Source organism: Rhinolophus sinicus, linkage group LG07 (assembly GCF_036562045.2).
Source record: "Rhinolophus sinicus isolate RSC01 linkage group LG07, ASM3656204v1, whole genome shotgun sequence".
In the NCBI taxonomy this organism is placed as follows: domain Eukaryota; kingdom Metazoa; phylum Chordata; class Mammalia; order Chiroptera; family Rhinolophidae; genus Rhinolophus; species Rhinolophus sinicus.
In genome coordinates, this window is record NC_133757.1 from 62,631,705 (window position 1) to 62,653,213 (window position 21,509).

Sequence of the window (21,509 nt, forward strand, 5' to 3'; positions counted from 1 at the left end):
TTAAACAAAATGACAGAAAAGTTGAAAAGAAAAAAATGAGGATAAGAGTATCATGGAAGCACTAACCAAAAGAACACTGACATAGCAATGTTAATAAAAGCCAAGATCAAATTTTTGTGAAAATAATGACAAAACAATCCTCAAGAAAATGACAATTACAAACATAAATGTACCAAAAATATAGCCACAAAATTGATAGAATTACCAAGAGAAATTTACAAATTGACAATCATAATAAAAGATGATAACACACCTTTCTTAAAAATTGATTAGTCAGATAAAATAATAAATATCTTGAATAACTAAACAATAACATTAACATATTTCTTCTAAGAGATCTATGATCAGTTCATTATAACTTGTGTTCTGTTATGTAATTATTTCTTAAATGATTGGTAAATAGAGAAATGAAGTCAATATAACATTGAAATCATATTGGTTAACATTTAGGTTTTTTTCCCTAGAACAGAGATATGTTGTACCATCTAGTAATAACAAATAAAGATCAAGAAATAGAGCTGAATTTGACAAGCCATGGAGATATTGGATACTGAATTCCTTTCCACATTCATTTCCTGTACTTCATCTTCACTCAGTGTGTTCTTTAGAATACATTGGAAGTATTCAATCCTGAGTTTTCTCCAATCTTTGTTTATCATCAGCCAAACATTGCATTCCAAATATTAAGCATGCAAAGTGGTTTGAAAGTGTCACAAAGCCATGCTGTGACAAAATTTCTTCTGACAAGTATAAAAAAAAGTTTAACAATGAAAGAAAAGCATGAAATCATAAAGTATTTTGAAAACAAACAAAACCAAAAAAGAACATGGGACATCCCTTGAGCAACTAAATTAAGGACATCAGCATTATTGCACCCAATTAGAGAAAATGCTAAAAATAAAAGAAAGATATCTAGGATTTCATGTCAAGATGGTGGAGTAGGTAAATGCTGTGCTTGCATCCTCTCACAACCACATCAAAATTATGACTAAACTACAGAATAACCATCATTGAAAACTGCCTGAAGTCTAGCTGAACAGAAGTCCTACAACTAAGGACATACCAAAGAAGCCATGTTAAGACTGGTAGGAGGGGTGGAGATGTGGAACAAGCAGTTCCCATACCCACATGGTCCCCCCTGAGGAGCAAGAGGTCCAAGCCTCACCCCAGGATTCCAGTGCCGGGGAGAGAAGTACCCATGTCTTCTGGCTGTGAAAACCAGTGGAGATTGTGACTGAGTGAGATGAGGGTGGTTGCAGTCCCAGGCGGTCCTCTTAAAGGACCTGCGCACAGACTCACGTACTAATGGACTCACTGGCTCCAAGCTCCAGCACAGGAACAGCAGCACAAAAGATATCAGGGTCATATGGGGAGGAAGTGAATTGTCTGGCCCCAGGATTAGGGCTGGATGGGCAGCTTTCTCCCAGACAGAACTACTGGCAGAAGTCATAGTTGTTTTGCTGAGGATCACCTGTCTCAGCATGCAGGTACAGGCAATCGCCATATCTGAGTCTCTACCAACCTGGCTAACACTGTTTACCCTGCCCTGTTGATTCCCTGAGACTGCACCCCACCCAACTTGTAGGCCAACCCAAGCTGCTTACAGTGGCTTCTCCATACAACAGCCTGTCTAAAATCTCACAATGGTTCACAAACCCCAATCAAGCAGCATCTGTCCTCAGAGTGCCCTATACCTCATGCTAAGCAGCCCTGAGCCTGGCACAAGTGGCAGCCAGACTCAGTTCATAGCTTAGTCTCTCCCAGATAGATGCAAGTGCAGCACAGGTGCCTCTATGGACCACACACTCAAAGGGCAGATTAGACAGGAACCAGAACCCTGTTAATTGAATCCTGCTCCAGAGAGTCAGCCCCTACACAACAGTCTCTCCACTGTAGTCAAAGCCAGTCCTCACAACCAAGCAGCCTGAAGGTTAATCCCTGCCCCCACTAATGTGCAAACAGCAACCAAAACTCAACAACAGAAGGGAGCACACAACCCACACAAAGGACACACGTGGAGCACACAACTCAGGTGACAAGGCAGACAGTGTCACTGAGCCCCACAGGATACCTACTATATAAGGCCACTCAACTAAGACCAAGAAACATAGCAGCTCTACCTAATACACAGAAATACACACAAGGAGGCAGCTAAAATGGGGAGACAAAAAAATGTCACAAATGAAGGAACAGAACAAAGCTCCAGAAAAAGAACTAAACAAAATGGAGACAAACCATCTATCAGATGCAGAGTTCAAAACACTTGATATTGGGATATTCAATGATATCAGTAAGAACCTCAAAAATGAAACAGGAAACATAAAAATGGAGGTAGAAAACATAAAAAAGAAACAATCAATAATGAAGAATACATAACTAAAATAAAAAATACATTACAGGAAATCAACAGTAGGTTAGATGAAGCAGAGTATCGAATCAGCAATTTAGAACATAAGGTAGCAGAAAACACCCAATCAGAACAGCAAAAAGAGAAAATAATCAAAAAATGAGGATAAGTTAAGGTGGCTTCTGTGACAACATCAAGTATAACAATATTTGCATCATAGGGGAACAAGAAGGAAAAGAGAGAGAGCATGGAATTGAAAACCTATTTGAAAAAATGATTGAAAACTTCCCTAACTTGTCAGAGGAAATAGACATACAAGCTCAGGAAGTGCAGAGTCCCAAACAAGATGAACACAAAGAGGCCCACACCAAGACACACATTAATTAAAATGCCAAAAGTTAAAGACAAAGAAAGAATCTTAAAGCAGCAAGAGAAAAATAGTTAATTACATACATGGGAGCTCTGATAAGATTATCAGCTGATTTCTCAACAGAAGCTTTGCAGGCCAGCAGGGATTAACACGAAATATTCAAAGTGAAGGAAAACAAAGACCTACAACCAAGATTCCTCTATCCAGCAAAGCTATTATTTAGAATCGATGGATGGATTAAAAAGCTTCTCAGACAAGAAAAAGCTAGAGGAGTTCATCACCACCAAACCAGTATTACAAGAAATGTTAAAGGGACCTTTTTAAAAAGAAGAAGAAGAAAAGATCAAAATATGAATAATAAAATGGCAATAACTACATATCTATCAAAATTACTTTAAATGTAAAAGGATTAAATGCTTCAATCCAATGACATAGGGTGGCTGCGTGGATAAGAAAACAAGACCCTTACATATAGAGCCTACAAGAGACCCACTTCAGATCACAAGACACACAGAGACTAAAAGTAAAGGGATGGGAAAAGATATTTCATGAAAATGGAAATGAAAAATAAAAGTGGGATAGCAATACTTACACCAGACAAAATAGACTTTAAAACAAAGGCTATAACAGAGAGAAAGAAGGACCTAGTTATCTCCCTTCTGGGTATTTATCTGAAAAAAAAAAAAAAAACCCACCACTTCAAAGGGACATATGCATCCATATATTCATTGCAGCATCATATATAATAGCAAAGATATGGAAGCATCCTGGGTGTCCATTAAAGGATGAATGAATAAAGAAGAGGTGGTACATATATACAATGGAATATTACTCAGTCATAATAAAGAATGAAATGTTGCCATTTGCAATAACATAGATGGACCTATAGGGTAGTATGCTGAGTAGACTAAGTTAGACAGAGAAAGACAAATGCCACATGATTTCCCTTATATATGGAATCTAAAGAACAAAATAAACAAATGAACAAAACAGACACAAACTCACAGATACAGAGAATATTTTCAGGGTTGCCAGATAAGAGAGGGTTTAAGGAGATGGATGAAAAAGGGAAGGAGTTAAGAAGTACAAATTGGTAGTTACGAGGTGTGATCAAACAATATAGTGAATGTTTAAATAAAAAAGTTTATTACAGTAAAAGACAAATTGTTATTAATCTCCCTCAAAATACTCCTCCTCGTTTGAACACACTTATCCCATTGTTCTTGCCACTTTCTGAAGCAGTTCTGGAAGTCCTCTTTCATGAGTGTCTTTAGTTGTGCTATCGTGGCTGCCTCAATGTCCTGAATTGATTCAAAACGTTTACCTTTCATGGTCATTTTGACTTTGAGGAATAGCCAGAAGTCGCATGGTGCCAGATCCGGTCAATAAGGTAGATGAAGACCAACGTAATGTTTTTATTTTATGGAAATTGCCATCTACCAGAAATTATGTGAGACACAGAGCCTTTCTGTTGTGAACACAAAATATAGTGAATGCTGCTGCCGAGTGCCATCCAACAGAAAGGCAGGGATCTTCAATTCGGGAAGTGGTGCGTGGAACCTCAGCAACAGTGTGTCACAAGTTTCAACTTGTTCAGTGCTGTCAGTCAGGTGTGAGCTACGGTTGAGAAAAGGTATGTTTTAAAATGTGCCATAATTCATCCTCCATCATGACAAAACCCTATGTCACACATCGCTTCTGGCATATGGCAATTTCTGTCAAATAAAAACATTACATTGGGTCCTCACCACCTTATTCACCAGATTTGGCACTGTGCGACTTATGGCTCTTCCCCAAAGTCAAAATGATTCAGGACATTGAGACAGCCATGACAGCACCACTAAAGGCTCTCATGAAACAGGACTTCCATAACTACTTCAAAAGGTGACAAGAACAATGGAATAAGTGTGTTTGAAGCAAGGGAGAGTATTTTGAGGGGGGTTAGTGGCAATGTGTCTTTCACTGTAATAAAAATTTTTATTCGCTGTATACAACATTTGTATGTTTTTATCATGCCTCATACAAAATAGTCATGTGAATGTAAATTATAACATAAGGAATATAGTCAATAATATTGTAATAACTGTGTATGGTGTCAGATGAGTACTAGATTTAATAAGGTGATCACCCATACGTTATATAATAAATGTCTAATCACTATATTGTATACCTGAAACTAATATATTGTATGCCAATTATAAATGAAAACCAAACAATTTTAAAGGAAGAAAGTTATTTAACTGGAACAATTAATTGCCAGTTCAAAAAAAAAATCTGAATGAAGATGAGAAATAAGAAAAATAAAGGCAACGGAAGGACCAAAGATCAAACATAGAAGTCATCAGGTGAAAACAATTCCACAATTTTAGAGAAAACCTTGGCAATATACAAACACATTTTTTTAAAAAGTTAAAATTCCTCAGGTATGTCATCTTTTAAGGTTCACAATGGCAGGTTTAGTGGCTTCAAGACCTGGTATGTTTTCCACAATGTTAAGCTCTCTGGTGAAGCTGAAAGTGCAAAAATCAAGACGCTGCAAAGACTTTTTAACCAGTGTTACAACAAAAACTAGTTCTATTATAAAACCTTTATGAATAAAACAGTGTGGTGCTAGCATATGAACAGACTAATGAAACAGAATAGAAAATCTAGAAATAAGCCAAACTGAATAAGAAAATGTAGTAATTTAAATCAGTAAGAAAAGATGCATTGATAATGAATGGCATGAGGACAATGGTTCTCCAATTGGCAAAAAGTAAATTTGTACCACACAGAAAATTTAAGATTAATTAAAGTGCTAAATATTATATACCTATATAGGAGGGGAAAGGGAGAGGGAGAAGTAGCAATATTGAGATTTAGGATACAATCATGTTGAATTTGTGACTGACATGGTGAAAGCCTTCTTCTTTTTCTGTTTTTCTTTTTTTAATTAAATTTATTGGGGTGACAAGAGTTAGTAAAATTGCATAGGTTTCAAGTGTGCAATTCTATAATACGTCGTCTATATATCACATTGTGTGCTCACCACTCAGAGTCAGTTCTTCTTCCATCACCATATATTTGACCCCCTTTACCCTATTGTACCATCTCCCTCCCCCCTTACTCTCTAAACTGTTGTCTGTGTCTATGAGTTTTTGTTTCTTTATTTGTCTTATTCCTTTGTTGCTTTCAGTTTTATATCCCACATATGAGTGAAGTCATATGGTTCTTGACTTTCTCTGTCTGAGTTATTTCGGTTAGCATGATAATCTCAGGATCCAGTCATGTTGTCATAAATGGCAGTATTTCATCTGTTCTTATGGCAGAATAGTATTCCATTGTGTATATATACCACAACTTCTTTATCCATTCATCTATCGAAGGACACTTTGGTGTTTCCATGTCTTGGTCACCGTAAATAAGAATAGAATTACCACATGACCCAGCAATCCCTCTCCTTGGTATCTACCCAAAAATTTGAAAACATTTATCTGTAAAGATATATGCACTCTGATGTTTATTGAAAGCCTTCTTCACCTTTTTGCCGTGACGGTCGTATATATCCCAATGATTATATCCAAAATTTTTATACATAAAAATGATGTCATTTATATACAAAGCAGCCCAAATTGTTGTTATTAAATGCATAAAATAGTAAAAATATCAACTTTTTGTTTTTTGTGGATTTCTGACGTTTTGAAAAAAACTTGAAATTAATTAACATGAGTTAAGCAAGATAGAAACAATTCAAAATCCACAAAATAAGAGTAATATCTTGAACTATTTTTTAAAGTTTGGTATGACATTTATTGTGAATGCAGTTTAAAAATATGCAGCAGGCAGACTTTCAGTTCTCACTCCAACACGTAAAGAGTTTGGAAATCACCACTCCCATTCTTACATCAAGAAAAAAAATGGAACATACTGAAAATCAACAACTCTTAGATCTATCAGAGAATTGAGATCCCAGGGAAAACTGATACCTCCAAAACTGGAGAGATGGATGAATGTAGAACAGTAGCTTACCATGGACAGAAATGGCTGGAGTCAGTACCAGGGAAGGAAAGCTTAGACTGTAAGTGACAAACTGCGGAGGCTGTGTGGACTAACTTAACACTTAAAAATTCCTGGGTCCAGTCCTAGCGGGACCTTACACTTTTGTGAGTTTTACCTCCAGGAGTCCTATGAGATTCTTGTGGGCAATATTTGAGAAAATCCCCTCATGCTTTCCAGCAAGGGAAGAAGAAAAGTAACCATTTTGAAACAAGCCAAGAGCATTCTGTATTCCTGCTGCCCTCAGGGAAGCTACTTTACCAGAGTCTAACCAACCTGGGAGAAGGGAAATACCCAACTCCAGTGCCTCTAGCCTTCCTATCTCACCTTAGGGGAGAAGAAGCTAAGAAGCCCATGGGAAGTCACAGCCCAAAGGAACAGACTTACTAAAAGAATGAGACCTACTCACAGGATTACAGAATACACCCTCTCAACCCACACCTTACCATCACACCAACAGGACTCCTGTATAATAACAGAGAGTAACAGCTGAAAGAACTACAAGGAGTCTACTTAAGAAGGAATTTTTATTCTTAAAAAGGAGTTTCTAGAGAAATCCAAAGATGAAAACAGGAACACAAGAGGAAACTGAAGCCTCAGACACCTACAGATACAGCAAACAGTAAACACAGTGAAAATCCTAGCCAAATAAACATAAATGTCCACACTAAAGACCTATTTATCTCAGTTCCTATGACCCAATATATCATGCCTGGCTTTCAGCAAAAAATTACAAGTCGTGTATAAAAGCAAGATGAAACACAGTTTGAAGAGACAAAACAAATACCAGACTCAGATATGGCATAAATCTTTCCATTATCATACTGGAAATTTGAAACGATTATGATAATACGTTAAGGGGTCCAACTGAAAAAGTGGACAACATGTAATAATAGATATGTAATGTAAGCAAGAGATGAAAATTCTAAAAAAAAAAAAAAAAATAGAAAGGAAATGTTAAAAAATCAAAAACATTGTAAGAGAAATGAAGAATGTCTTTGATGGGCTTATTAGTAGGATGAATACATTTGAGGAAAGCATCAGTTAGCTTGAAGATATATCCATAAAAACTTCCAAAACTGAAATGCAAAGAGAAAAAAGAATGAAAAGAAAAATGGAACAAACTATTCAAGAACTGTGGGACAATTACAAAAAGTGTAACATATGTGTAAAAATACCAGAAGGAGAAGAGAGAAAAGAACAGGAAAAATATTTAAAGTGATAATGGCTGAGGATTTTCCAAATTGATAACAGACACCAAGCCAAAGATACAGGAAGCTCAGAAAACATCAAGAAGCATAAATACCAGGAAATCAACACCTAAACACATCATATTCAAACTGCAGGAAACCAAACACAAAGAAAACTTCTTGGAAGAAGCTGGAGAAAAAATACAACTCATCTATAGAGGGAAAAGGGTAAGAATTACACTATACTTCTCTTCACAAACCATTCAAGCGGGAAGACAGTAGTGTGAAATATTTAAAATATCAAAATAATATACCACCAATTTAGAATTCTGTATTCAGCAAAAATATCTTTCAAAAGAGAAGAAATAAAAAATTTCTCAGACAAGGGCCTGCCCCGTGGCTCCGGAGTTTGGAGCTCCGTGTTCCTAACGCCTAAGGCTGCCGGTTCGATTCCCACATGAGCCAGTGGGCTCTCAACCACAAGGTTGCCAGTTTGACTCCCCGATTCCCACAAGGGATGGTGGGCTGTGCCCCCTGTAACTAACAACGGCAACTGGACCTGGAGCTGAACTGCACACTCCACAACTACGATTGAAAGGACAACAACTTGACTTGGAAAAAGTCCTGGAAGTACACACTGTTCCCCAATAAAGTCCTGTTCTCCTTCCCCAATAAAATCTTTAAAAAAAAAAAATTCTTAGACAAAATAAAAAGAAAAATACAACTGAGGAAATCAGTCACCAGCAGGCCTGCCTGACAATAAATGTTTAAAAAGTTTTTCAGAAAGAAGGAAAATGATATAGATCAGAAAATCAGATATTCATAAAGAAAAGAAGAGCATCAGAGAAGAAATAAATAAAGGTAAAATTAAACCTTTTATTTCCCTTATTCTTAGTTGATATAGCTAACTGTTTGCTCAAATGATAATAGCAACAATGTATTGAGTGGTTATACCTTGTGAATAAGTGAAATGAATGACAGCCAGTCACAGATGATCCTGTTATAGGTACCCACACTGCACATGAAGCAGGATGGTGTCATCTGAAGGTGAACTCAGTAGTTTTAAATATATACTGCAAACTCTAGGGCAACCCCTAAAAATATTTTTTAAGTATAACTGAATGCTGAGATGGGAGAGAAAATGGAATCCTAAAAATGCTCAGTTAAAAACAGAGAAAGCAGAAAATTAGGGAAGATTTAAAAAGACACCAATAACAAGTGTAACAAATAGAAAATAGCGATAGATATATTAGCTACTAATCCAACTATACCATGAATCACTTTAAATACATATAGTCTAAATGTACTAACTAAAAGACAGAAACTGACAAGAGTGGATGAAAAAACAAAACCCAACTACGCTGTTTACAGAAACCCACTTTAAATATAAAGGGATAGAGAATGATACAGTGTTTCCTCAAAAATAAGACCTAGCTGGAGAATCAGCTCTAATGCACCTTTTGGAGCAAAAATTAATATAAGGTCTTATTTTACTATAATATAAGACTCGATTTTATAATATAATATAATATAATATAATATAATATAATATAAACCCAGGTCTCATATTAATTTTTGCTCCAAAAGACACATTAGAGCTGATGGTCTGGCTAGGTCTTATTTTCAGGGAAACAAAGTATACCACACTAACACAAATCAAAAGAAAGTTGGGATAGCTATCGTAATTTCAGGCAAAACAGATGTCAGAAATATGTATATATATAAATCAGGAATAAAGGGGAGCATTACATAATGATAAGGGAGTCAATGCTCTAAGAAGACATAACAATCCTTCACGTGTATGCACTTAATAGCAGAACATCAAAATTCCTGAGGCAAAAACTGGTAGAAATACAAAGGCAAACAAATTCACTGTTACAATTGGTGACTTCAACACACCTCTCTCAGTAATTAACAAATCCAGCAGACAGAAAATCAGTAAGAACGTAGTTAAACGGAATACACCATCAATCAGGAACATCTAATTGACATCTATAGACCGTTTCACCTAACAACAGAAGATTGCAGTCTTCTCAGGCTCACATGGAATATTTTCATATGCCACATTCTGGGGCATAAAACAAAGCTAAGATATTTTCCAAGGTCATTTAATTTTCTTAGAAAGATTTTCCTAACTGGTGGAGGACAATAGAACTATCATGGGGTGAAGGAGCTGGGGAAGTTTTCCAGGAAGAAGAGAAGATTCAGGGGTGTGTGTCCCATGTGCCCCAGGGAATAGCAGCCACCCATGGATGGAAGCTAAAAGAAGGCACGTTCAATTCAAATACAGTCACCTGATCTTTGACAATTAGGATTTGAAATTATAAATACAATATCAATTGCATTAGCACCAAAAAGTCGTGAAGCGCTTGGGAATAAGTGTAGCAAAATACAGAGGGTGCCAAAAAAATGTATACACATTTTAAGAGAGAAAAATCTTGTATTAAAATTGTGTTACTCAATATATACCAATAACAAAAGGTGAATACAAGTTAAATGTATACATTTTTGGTACCCCTGGTATGTACAAGATCCTTATGAGGAAAACTACAAAATTCTGATGAGAGAAATGCTTTAAAGCCAAATAAAGGGAGAGGTATTTTATGCTCATAGATAGGAAGACATAATAGTGGTAAGATGTCAGTTCTTAGCTTAATCTAAAGATTTAATGCAATCCCAACCAAAATCCCAGTAATTTATTTGGTACTATTGACAATTGATTCTAAAGTTAATATGAAAAGGCAAAAAACTGGAATATGTAACATGATATTGAAGAGGAAAATAAAGTTGGAAGACTGACTTCAAACATTAGTATAGAGTGACTAAACAAAAGAATGTGGTATTGGGGAAAGAATAGAAAAATAGATCATTGTACAGAATACAAAGCCCAAAAACAGACCCATACAAATATAGTTAACTGATCTTTGACTGAGGGGAAAAGGCAATACGATGGAGCAAAGATAATCTTTTCAAAAAATGGTGTTATAACAACTGGACATTTACATGCAAAAAAATTAATCTAGAGACAGACTTAATACCACTCACAAAAATCAACTCAAAATGGATCACAGACCTAAATGTAAAATGTGAAACTAGAAAACTCCTGGAAGATAACATAGGAAAAAGCCTAGATGACCTTGAGTATGGCTATGGCAATGGCACAATCCATGAAAAAATAATAAGCTAGACTTCATTAGAATTAAAAACTTTTGCTCCGCTGAACACAATGTCAAAAGAATAATAAGAAAAGCCACAGACTGGGACAAAATATTCCCAAAGACACATCTGATAAAGAACTGTTATGGAAGATATACAAAGAACTCTTAAAACTCAACAATAAGAAAACAACCCAATTTAAACAAAAGAGCCAATGACCTGAACAGACACTTTATGAAAGAAGATATATAAATGGCAAATAAGCACATAAAGAGATGACATCATATGTCACCAGGGGAATACAAATTAAAACAACAATGAGGTAACACTCTACCTATTAGAGTGGCCCAAATTCAGAACACTGACAAAAAATATTGATGATGTGGAGCAACAGGAACTCTCATTCATTGCTGGTTGGAATGCAAAATTGTGCAGCCACTTTGGAAGATGGCTTGGCAGTTTCTCATAAAACTAAACAAACTCTTCCCACGTGATCCAGCAATTGTAATCCTTGGGGTTTACACAAAGGAGCTGAAGACATGTCTACACTGAAACTTGCACTCAGATGTTTATTTGTACTTGCCAAAACCTGGAAGCAACCAAGATTTTCTTTAGTAGGTGAATGGATAAACAAACTGTAATACGTGAAGACAATGGAATATTATTCAGTGTTAAGAAGAAATGAGCTATCAAACCATGAAAAGACATAAAGGAAACTTGAATTAATATTACTAAGTGAAAGAAACCAATTGGAAAAGACTATATAGTGTGTGATTGCAACTCTATGACATTCTGAAAAACAAAACTACGGAGACAGTAAAAAAAATTAGTGGTTTCCAGGGATTGAGGGGAGAAGGAGGGACAAATAGGTGAAGCATAGAGGATTTTTAGGGCAGTGAAAATACTCTGTATGATACTATAATGGTAGATATACGTCATTATACGTTTGTCCAAACCTCTAGAATGCACAACACCAAGAGAGAATCTTAATGTAAACTATGGATTTGGGAGGATCATGATGTGTCCATGTAGGTTCATCAGTTGTAACAAATACACCACTCTGGTGGGGGTGTTGATAATGGGGGCGGCTGTGCCTGAGTGGGGGTAGGGAGTACCTATACCTACCACTCAGTTTTGCTAAGAACCTAAAACTGCCCTAAAAAATTTTTATTGTTTTAAAAATTTTAATGGGCGAAAGACATGATGAGACATTTCACTGAAGTAGATATGCGTATACACATGGCAAATAAGTATATGAAGAGATGTTCAATATTACTAGCCATAAGAGGAAGGAATGAGATATCACTGCTCACCAATTATAATGGGGGGGAAAGTAATAATACCAAATGCTGGTGAGAATGCAAAGAAATTGGATCTGTCATTCATTGCTGGTGGGAATGTCAACGGTACAACCACTCTATAAAAAATAAACATACTCTTACTACATATATGATCCAGGATTTACACTCCAGGTCAGAGAAATGAAAACTTACATCCACCCAAAAACCTGAACACAAATGTTTGTGTTTGACTCATAATAAACTGTTAACAACCAAAATGCCCTTTACCTGGTGAATGGTTATACAAATTGTGGTATATCTATACTATGGAATACTACTCAGCAATGGAAAGTCAACTATTGATCCTTGTAACAGCTTGTACGGATCTTAAAAGCATTATGCTGAATGCTCTAAAAAGAAAGTCTATTAAAATAAAATATGGGTAAAATAAATATTCATACTTAAAAGGTCCTGGAGTGGGCATTAACAAGCCAGGTTTCTGGTCGTTTCCTCCAGATATTCATTTTGGTTTGATAAATTAAATACGTAGGGCCTTGCATCTAAACTCAACCATTTCTGTCTGACAACCAAAGATAAAGCATGCTTTCCTTTCACTGGCTGCATTACCCAGTGGGAGAGAGAAAATGTGAAACGGAGACAGGTTAGTGTGTTGGGGGAAATGATCCATGAATGTCAGTTAGCAAGAAGGGCTCTGTCGCCTTCTGAGGGGTTCAGGAGCCAGACAGGTTTAGAAGGACCCCTCTTCACAGAGAGCTTAACCCCCTCTCATCCCGCAGTGACTTCTGGGAGATTAATCTCTGGATGAGGGGACTCAGGCAGGGCAGGGCCTTTAATGGGTTCCCAATCTAACACAGGTTGAGAAGTGGCTCACCCTATCACAAACTCCACAAAAAGAATACTTTGTTTAAAATTTTCCTCTAGAGGCGAAGTAATATCATTCAGCCAAATATAGCCATCCAGAGCAGATCATTAAAAATAATGGTTAGAAAAGAGACAGTCCTTACCTATCTGTATCAAGCTTAACTGACCCAAGGGACCTCACTGCAACACAGAAAAGAAACATGTGAGAACAGCTGAGGGGTGGAGAAATGAAGGCATTTCCTCACATGACATTCCAAGTGGTTGTAGAAGAAAACTAGTCTCAAGCTCCTTGCCTGGGCTTCCGTTCCCAGATTCCCCTCTAGGTTCCTGAGTTTCAAGGGTGCTTCCCACTATAACATCTATGAAGTACAACACAACAAGCTGGGATATGAAGGTCAAGCTGAAAGTCACTATTTCTGTCAAAAGAGAGAGAGAGAGAAGTATCTGTGGCTCCCAACACCAGTAGATAAGCGGAAAGTGAGATTAAGAAAAATCATAAAAGAAAATTGCAACTGATTATTAAAGCATATGAAAAACTGTCCACCCGACATGTAATCAAAGCGATGCAAATGGAAACAACCAGGAGGCCCATTTTTCATCCATCAAGTTGGCTTCAATGCTAAACACACTCAGTGCTTGTGAGGTTGCAATGAAACTGTTCCTCTCAGAGACCTTACTCCGAGTGCGGCCAATTTGAGATGCTGATTTATAAAGCAATTTGGCAACACTTATCAGGAGCCAAGGGATGTCCATCCTTCCTATCAAGTTATTCCTCTTTTGGGAATTTATGCTAACAATTTAATTGACACGAGTTAATTAACAATTTAATTGGCAAATCTCAGAGAGATTTGCCGTGGCATTATTTGTAACAGTGAAAAAATGAAATGCCAAATGTTGGTGGTCTTCTGGGTTCTTTCTGCCCTGGCCTCTCCCCTTGAATCACTCTACACACTCTAAAGTTACCAACTGTCAGCCTATCACCTCCAGTCATGTCTCCAGCTCCTAGTTCTCTCTTGAGCTCCTGCTTGCTGTTCCCAGCTGCCTATTAAAACAACCCGAATGAATGCTCAAGACTGAAATCATCTTCCCTCCACCTCCCTGTCCCAATAAATGGCACTACCACCTACCCAGCTGCTCCAGACAAGCCTTCAGGTCTTTCTTGTCTCCTGCCCTTCACTCCCCATCCTCTTAATGGTCATCTCCAAAATCTCTCTTCATCCATTTCTGCCCAGCCCCACAGCCACTGGCCTGGTCTAAGTTAGCAGCATTCCCAACCTGAATGACCACTTTATTCTCCCAAATGGTTTCCTTGCACCCAGCCTTACCATTGCCCCGATCCATCCTCCACCCTGCAGAGATGTCTTCCTAAAACACAAATCCGACCATGTTACTCCCTCCGTGTTAAAACCTTCATTGGCTTTCTATTCTCCACAGGATCATTTCAGGTTCCAAACACCTGAACAAGGCTGACGGCTTATGGGACCTCCAGTCCACCCCTCCACCCCTCCAGACATCTTCAGACACTTTCCTTGAAAGCAAGATGTTTCTCCATGCTTCAGATGCAGCCCTCTCACCTCCTGTCCTTCCCAGGGGCTGTGTGGAGACGTTCCCACCTGGATCGACTTCTTCCCCTTCCCCACAGGCTGAATGACCCAGCTGTCCAATCAATGAGTCCATGGGAGCTGCCTGTACTCTGTGGACCAGCATCAGGCAGAAATGACACTGACACATGGAACAATGAAATATTTTAATGACACTTTGTTTAAATACGCAACACATTTTCTACAAAGCCAGATGCTTTTCTACACCTCTTTAATCTATAGAAGCGTAAGTTCTGACAGTTAAGTCTCAAAATCTACCTCTTGACTGGCACCAGCTCACCATGAACCGGTACTTTCCAGTGTTCTGCGATCTCCTGCCTACCTTTGTTCACAACCAAATCTGTTTCCAATGACATTGGGCTATTACAACCGTTTTCAGCTAAAAGAATTATAGGGCAGAGGAGGTCTACAGCCAAGGCAAGGGAAAAAAAGGCAGTGAGCAATCAAGCTGCCAGTAACCAAGAATAACACGAAGACCAACCCTGGGGAAGGGGACTTAGCCAAACAGTCTCAGGGAGGAGAGGTCTGGGAGGAAAACAGCTGAAAACATTGGCCTCAGGGCCAGTAAAACTCAGAAGGAAATAGGAATAGCAAAGCATAGTGGCTGAGAAGGCAGTTTTTGAGGTCAGAGCTGGATAGACCCTTGTTCACCTTGGATAACTTATTTTTTCTCTTTACTCATCTGTAAACATGAGTTTTATGTGTGACACACAGTAGCTTCTCAATAAATTCTAGCTTTTCATATCATTAATGTTGATTATACAGTGAGGGCAGGGGATGGGTCAGGGACACACCTGCAAAACTAGGCTTGAGAGCAGAAGTGGCTTCACCAGTGGGGCTGCAGGTGGCCTTGGCCTGGGCGGTCCACCCCAGTCCTTGTTACTGAAAGTGTGGTCCCTCACACTAGCCACTCTGGCATCACCTGGGAGCTGTTAGAAATGCATACTCAGGCCCTTCCCAGCCTCCTGAGTCAGAATCTGCATTTTAACAAGATCACCTGATGGTTCCTCTGTACAAGTTAAGATGGCACCACCCTAGGTCCTGTCAGCTTGTTTGGAAGAACCAGTTACAGGCAGGCAATGGCTGCAGCCAGTCAGAATTTGGAGATAGAATTGCTGTGTCAGGTAACCAAGGAGACCCCTAACTAAGGCTGGTCAATGTTCCAGGGAACTGGGGTAACCACTGTCTTAGCTCAGAGGGGCGAATCTCATGGAGGACTTCCCAGAGGATAAGCAGAGGTAGTAAACCAAGGTCAGCTGCCCAATGTCTGGGCTTGTGTGGCCTATACATAGAAGCTGTGAGTGGAAGGGACATACAAAAGGGGGTGCTGTGGGGGGAGGGGCAAGTACCCCAGCCAGGGACTTGGGGTACTAAGAGGGGAGAAACGGTCAACAGGGCTGTTGTGCATGCAGGGTGTCATGCAGGGTCTCTGGTCCCGTTCCCCACATAAGAATGCAGGACATGGTGAGGCCAAAAAGGAAAACCCATGGAGCCATAAATAGGGGAGTCGTATCACTATAGTCTCGCTGGAGGCTGGGTAGGAGACACAGGAAGCAGGAGCCACGCGGTCCGCAAGCTGCCATCCTCTTCTCTGCCAACCAACCAACCTCATTTGCTAACTGCAATCCGCACTTGCTGGCTCAGCCACCATCTTCTTGCCAGCCTCCCATTTGCTGCTAGAGTAGCTACAGCAGTTATATTAGTGGCCAATGGCTCACCAGTTACAGCTGACGGCCAACTAGCCACAGCTGATGGCCATCCCATCACAGTTGATGGCCATTTACTACCTGAGCCAGCACCTTTCCACGTGAGGCCGAGAGCCTGGAAACTGCCCTCCTGGCTCTGTCCCCACAATGGCTGTTTTCCTTGGTGCTCTCTTACAGGCTGTGTGCCTGGCCCACACTTCCCTAGCCTACCCAGAGCTCTCCCCAGGTTCAGCAGGCCCCTCTGAACAGGCCTGCTTCTCCTGCCAGAGCCTCAAGTCCAGTGATCAGGACTGATGGAGAGAGGCAACCTGGGCAAGGGGCGGCACCTAAGAGTTTCTCCAGAAATGTTTATTTCGCTTTCCAGATATTCCTTCAGGCTCAAAACACACTTCGTAGAGAGTATCATTACATTCATTTTGTAGAAGGGCAAAGTAAACATTACTTTAAAAATCAAAGGATTGATGCATAACAACTTAGCCAAAGTAAATTCCATTGAGCACTGAGGTGCCAGGCTTGGGGGTTTAAATGCTGAACATTCAACAAATAGGACCCCGCCTCTACCCCACAGGGTCTGGCTGACCGGAGTGAGCAGCGAGTCTGCAGGCATCTGAAGAAGTCTCGTAACTTCTCTTCAAGCCTGCAAACAGCACTCATCCTTCTCTGTTCTGAATTTAAATGAATAGTCCTCACTTCATGTTGGTCTTTTCAAAGAGTCCAACAATGGCTTGCACCTCGGAATCCACTCTTGCATTTCCTATTTTGGTGAGTGATATACAGAGAGTGCCAAAAAAATGTATACACATTTTAAGATAACATTGCTTAAAATGTGTATACTTTTTTTGGCACCTCCGGTATTTGTGAAAAGTCAGTATTCTTCTTAATTCCTTTCTTTGTGTTCCCTTCTCCCATCCCCACTAATTACATTCCCATCCCCATGGACTCTCTGGGTCCTGTGAGGTGCTGAAGAAGACTGCTCCTGACCAGTGAGAACCAATTATTACATCTCCAGGAATCTTGCAAGCTGGTTGTTAAACATAGCCATTGCAAAAATGAAGTTACAGAAACTTCCAATTTAATAAACTATATAAACAGTATGCCCCAAAACTCACCATTGCCTAATAATTTTACTACATTTTACTAGTATCTATGCTTTCAAGATTATTTAAATCCATTGCACGTATATGGTAGAAATGCTGTATAATGATATGCTAGTGCATACCTCTTCCAACTTTATGTTCAGGGATATCACATTGAGAGCATGGGATTGACCATAGTGGTAGTATTTACACCACAGAAATTGGCAAAAGCTACAAATCAGGGCTTGGTTTGTTGTTCTGTTGATTGTCTTGACTGAAGAAAGTGATGGAAAAAACATTAATAATGTGAATTAAACCTGAAAGTGTGTCATGTCTGTCGCTGTTACATTGTGAATAGAACAAAAACTCAGAAAATATTCTTCCAGAATTCAAAAATTATTCAGTTCAGCAAATAAGTCACTCACATCATTGACAGATGAGTGAAGTTAATACATTCACTTTCATTGCTTACCTTTCTTCTTGTCAATATAAAGTATCAGCCAACATTCATGTTGGAACTACACTCCTTGCTCAATTGCAGACGTAGGCTGACTAAGGATATGAGAGTGCAGTTAAATTCCATGCAAATCAACTGGCTAAATGGAATTTGCAATAAAGAATATTGTAGATTTTATTACTTATAAATGTGATAGCCATAAAATTTTAATGAACTTATAGATGTATAGATGTGCATGTTTGGGGTTTTTCACAGTGTTGGCAGCACCTGCTCTGAGGCTCTCTACTTCACCATTGCTGTTTCCTTAGGCTAGTCAATCTCATTATTCCAGGCTTCCCCACTCCAACCTCATATCTCTATTACTACCAAAACAATATTTCTAATATTTCATTGCAATCATGGTATCCCCCTCATTAAATGGCTCTCCAGCAACATCGGAATGAAATGAAAGCCATAGAAGGCTTCTCTTGCCCTGCCCTGTTCAACACTGTAGCATCCTTTTTTATCAGATACCCACACTCACACTTCACTAAAATTAAGCCCACTGCCTGTCATTCCCAGAATATGCTTTACTCATTTATGCCACTGGGCCTTTGCATGAGCTTTTCTCAGCCTCTCCCCATCTCCCCACTTCCACCTCCCGCTACTTCCCACTAGCATTCAAACCATACTCAAACATCACCCCTTCCAGGAGCCTGCACCATTTCAGCTCTTGCTACCATCATGGAGTTGTTATGCAGGTAGAGCTTTTTGGCTTCCCCACTCACCTGGAAGATGCTCTGAGCAGGGAGAGGTGTCCCCAGCACCTAACATCTGGTTTGGCACCCAGTAGATACTAAGTGCTTATTGAATTGACAAACTAATTAATTGGTTTCAGCTGTAGCTTATAGCAAATCACAGGATTTGGCAGGCGATATATACACATTTCATCTCTGAATTCAATTGTTGCTTTTAGAAAAAGTTGTTTAAACTGTTGAAAAACTCAACTGAGTTCTTTCTTGCCTCTAAGCCTATATATAAAACTAGGTGAATTATTAACATTTTGTTTCTTTTTCCATTGTTTTCTGGATGTCAACTAGACATGGCCTGAGACTTTTTACCTTAAACCACTGACTTTCTTTAAACAATAACCACAACACTTACTCCTGAAAAAGTAGTGACAGCTATCATATATTGGGCTACTCTTATGCTCTAAACATGTGCAAGTGCCTTACATGTGTCACCCCATGTATCCTCAACAACACTGCAATGTAAGTGCTATCACCCCTATTTTCCAGGTGAGAAAAATGAGTCTCAGGAAAGTTACAATATTTGCTTGAATTTGAATAGACACTAAATAGCAAAACAGTGGTTGAAACAAGGGTTGGTCTTACCCTAAACTCCATGTTGTTACTGCTTAAAAAACAAATACACTGTCTGAATCAGGCCTTCCCAGTAGCCTGGGACAAATAGTCCTCCAAATAACACTGCAAAGAGCGGTTAACACAGGGCCTAGCCCAGCTGTGTGATCCTTTTCCCCAGTACCCAGACCCAGCCGATGGGTTCTCCTGTCCCTTCATCCAGATTGATAGGAGAAAAGTGAATGGTGTCAAATTGTACCTGTGTCCTGTGTCAGAGGCTGCCTCCCAAAGTCTCCACAATTTGATCTAGGCCTTCATCAGCACAACGTTCCAACAGTGAGCAGGATCTCTTGCTTTTCTCTCTGCTGAGCTGCCACTGTCACCAGTGCGGCTGCCTTTGTTTACTGTTTTGTTACTAAGCACTTGGCTGCCCAGAGAGTGAGTCAACAAGGACCCTTTCCTTCTGTCCCGCTGCTCGCATGCGCCCAGCCCTGTACAGTCTCTGGCCTATTAGCAGGCAGAGCCACCTCAGCAGTCTGCGTACTCAAATCCGGTGATTGTGAGAGCCTGTAAAAGCTCAAATCCGGTGATTGTGAGAGCCTGTAAGAGCTCAACTGGATTAGGGGCCACGGAAGACAATGGGATTGCAGCTCAGTACTAGCTTTTACACTGAGGTCACTTTATCTCCTTGTCCAATCAAAAGAAAGAGGTTTGTGAGGAACCAGGGGGCGGGCCAAGAGCCCAGCCTTAGTTTCATTAACTTAACAGTCCTCCGTGCTTTTGAATGGAGTCACACTTTGGACCTGCACCAGACAGACAGAGAACCCTGCAAGACCACATTGAGAAATGATGACCCGGAGCTGCCGGTGGGGAGGCAAGAGGAATGTGGTTGTGATCATCTCACACACACACACACACACACACACACACACACACACAGAGATGATAATAATATACTAATAATGACAGGAAAAAACTTTTGGACATGATAGATATGTTTATGGTATAGATTGTGATAGTTTCACAGGTGTATACTTATCTCCAAACTAAATAAGTTGTATACAGTGATATGTATAACTCTTTGTATGTCAATAATACCTCAATAAAACAGGGTGGTTTTCTGTGGTTTTGTTCTTGTTGTTGTTGTTGTTGTTGTTGTTGTTAAAGGAGTATGTGAAGAAAGGAGAAAAGGAATTCTCACACTCTGGTACTTGGGTTCAGAAAGGAGCCAGAGGAGAGAGACAACAGCAAGAATTGGATCACAGCTCTGTAGAGATAAGTGTGAAAAAAAATAAATTTTGGAGCCCTTTAAATCATCAGCCATTTTAAAATGGAGAGGGATGTTTTAAAAAACAAAATATACATTTTACTTCAGATACTGACCGAAAAACAGAATAACGATGTGTGATGAAACGCAGAATGAGCAATCCCATATGCCACTAGTGAGAATGCAGATTAGTGCAACCTCTCAGGGGGCATTTGGTAATATTCATTAAAACTATAAATGCAAATGTCATTTGCAAACCCAACTGTGAGAAACTGACCCCATAAACGTTCTTACAAAAGTGCACCCATGCATGTAAAAAAAGATGCTCATTGCGGTAATTTTTTGTAATGGTGAAAAACTGAAAGGCACCCAAGTGTCCATTAATAGTGGATAGATAAATAAATTGCAGTTCACACACAATGGAAAACCAACTGCACAGATACACAGCAAAGGTGGAAGGTAAACCTGTTTGTTTGGCATTCAGCAACCGCCAAGAAAAGCTTTTAAAAACAAAAGGTGTGCAATCACCCTGTATGATACCTCTAAGTGTAACTAGATATATAAATATATATATAATATTCTTTATATATGTTTATATTATATTATATATGTATTATATATTGTAATATATATTCTTTATCTAGAAGAAATCACTAGAAACTTAATAATTGTTGTTTTGGGGAAAGAGTTTTGAGTTATTATTAGTCATTTGTTATTAATTAATTGGAGAAATTATTGTCATTTGGGGGATTTTTACTCCATGTACCCTTGTGTTATATTGCTTTCTTAAAAAACTAATAAA

The 21,509-nt window shown here is 39.0% G+C and overlaps 1 protein-coding gene across 1 annotated transcript in view; it reads right to left on the bottom strand.

Moving 5' to 3' along the window:
- FRMPD2 (FERM and PDZ domain containing 2) overlaps positions 1-19,918 on the bottom strand; it is a 153,760-nt gene extending 133,842 nt beyond the window's left edge. The window contains 1 exon segment of the mRNA XM_074338698.1: positions 19,700-19,918. The gene's annotated coding sequence lies outside the window, so the exon portion shown is untranslated.
- Positions 19,919-21,509: the final 1,591 nt, after the last annotated feature.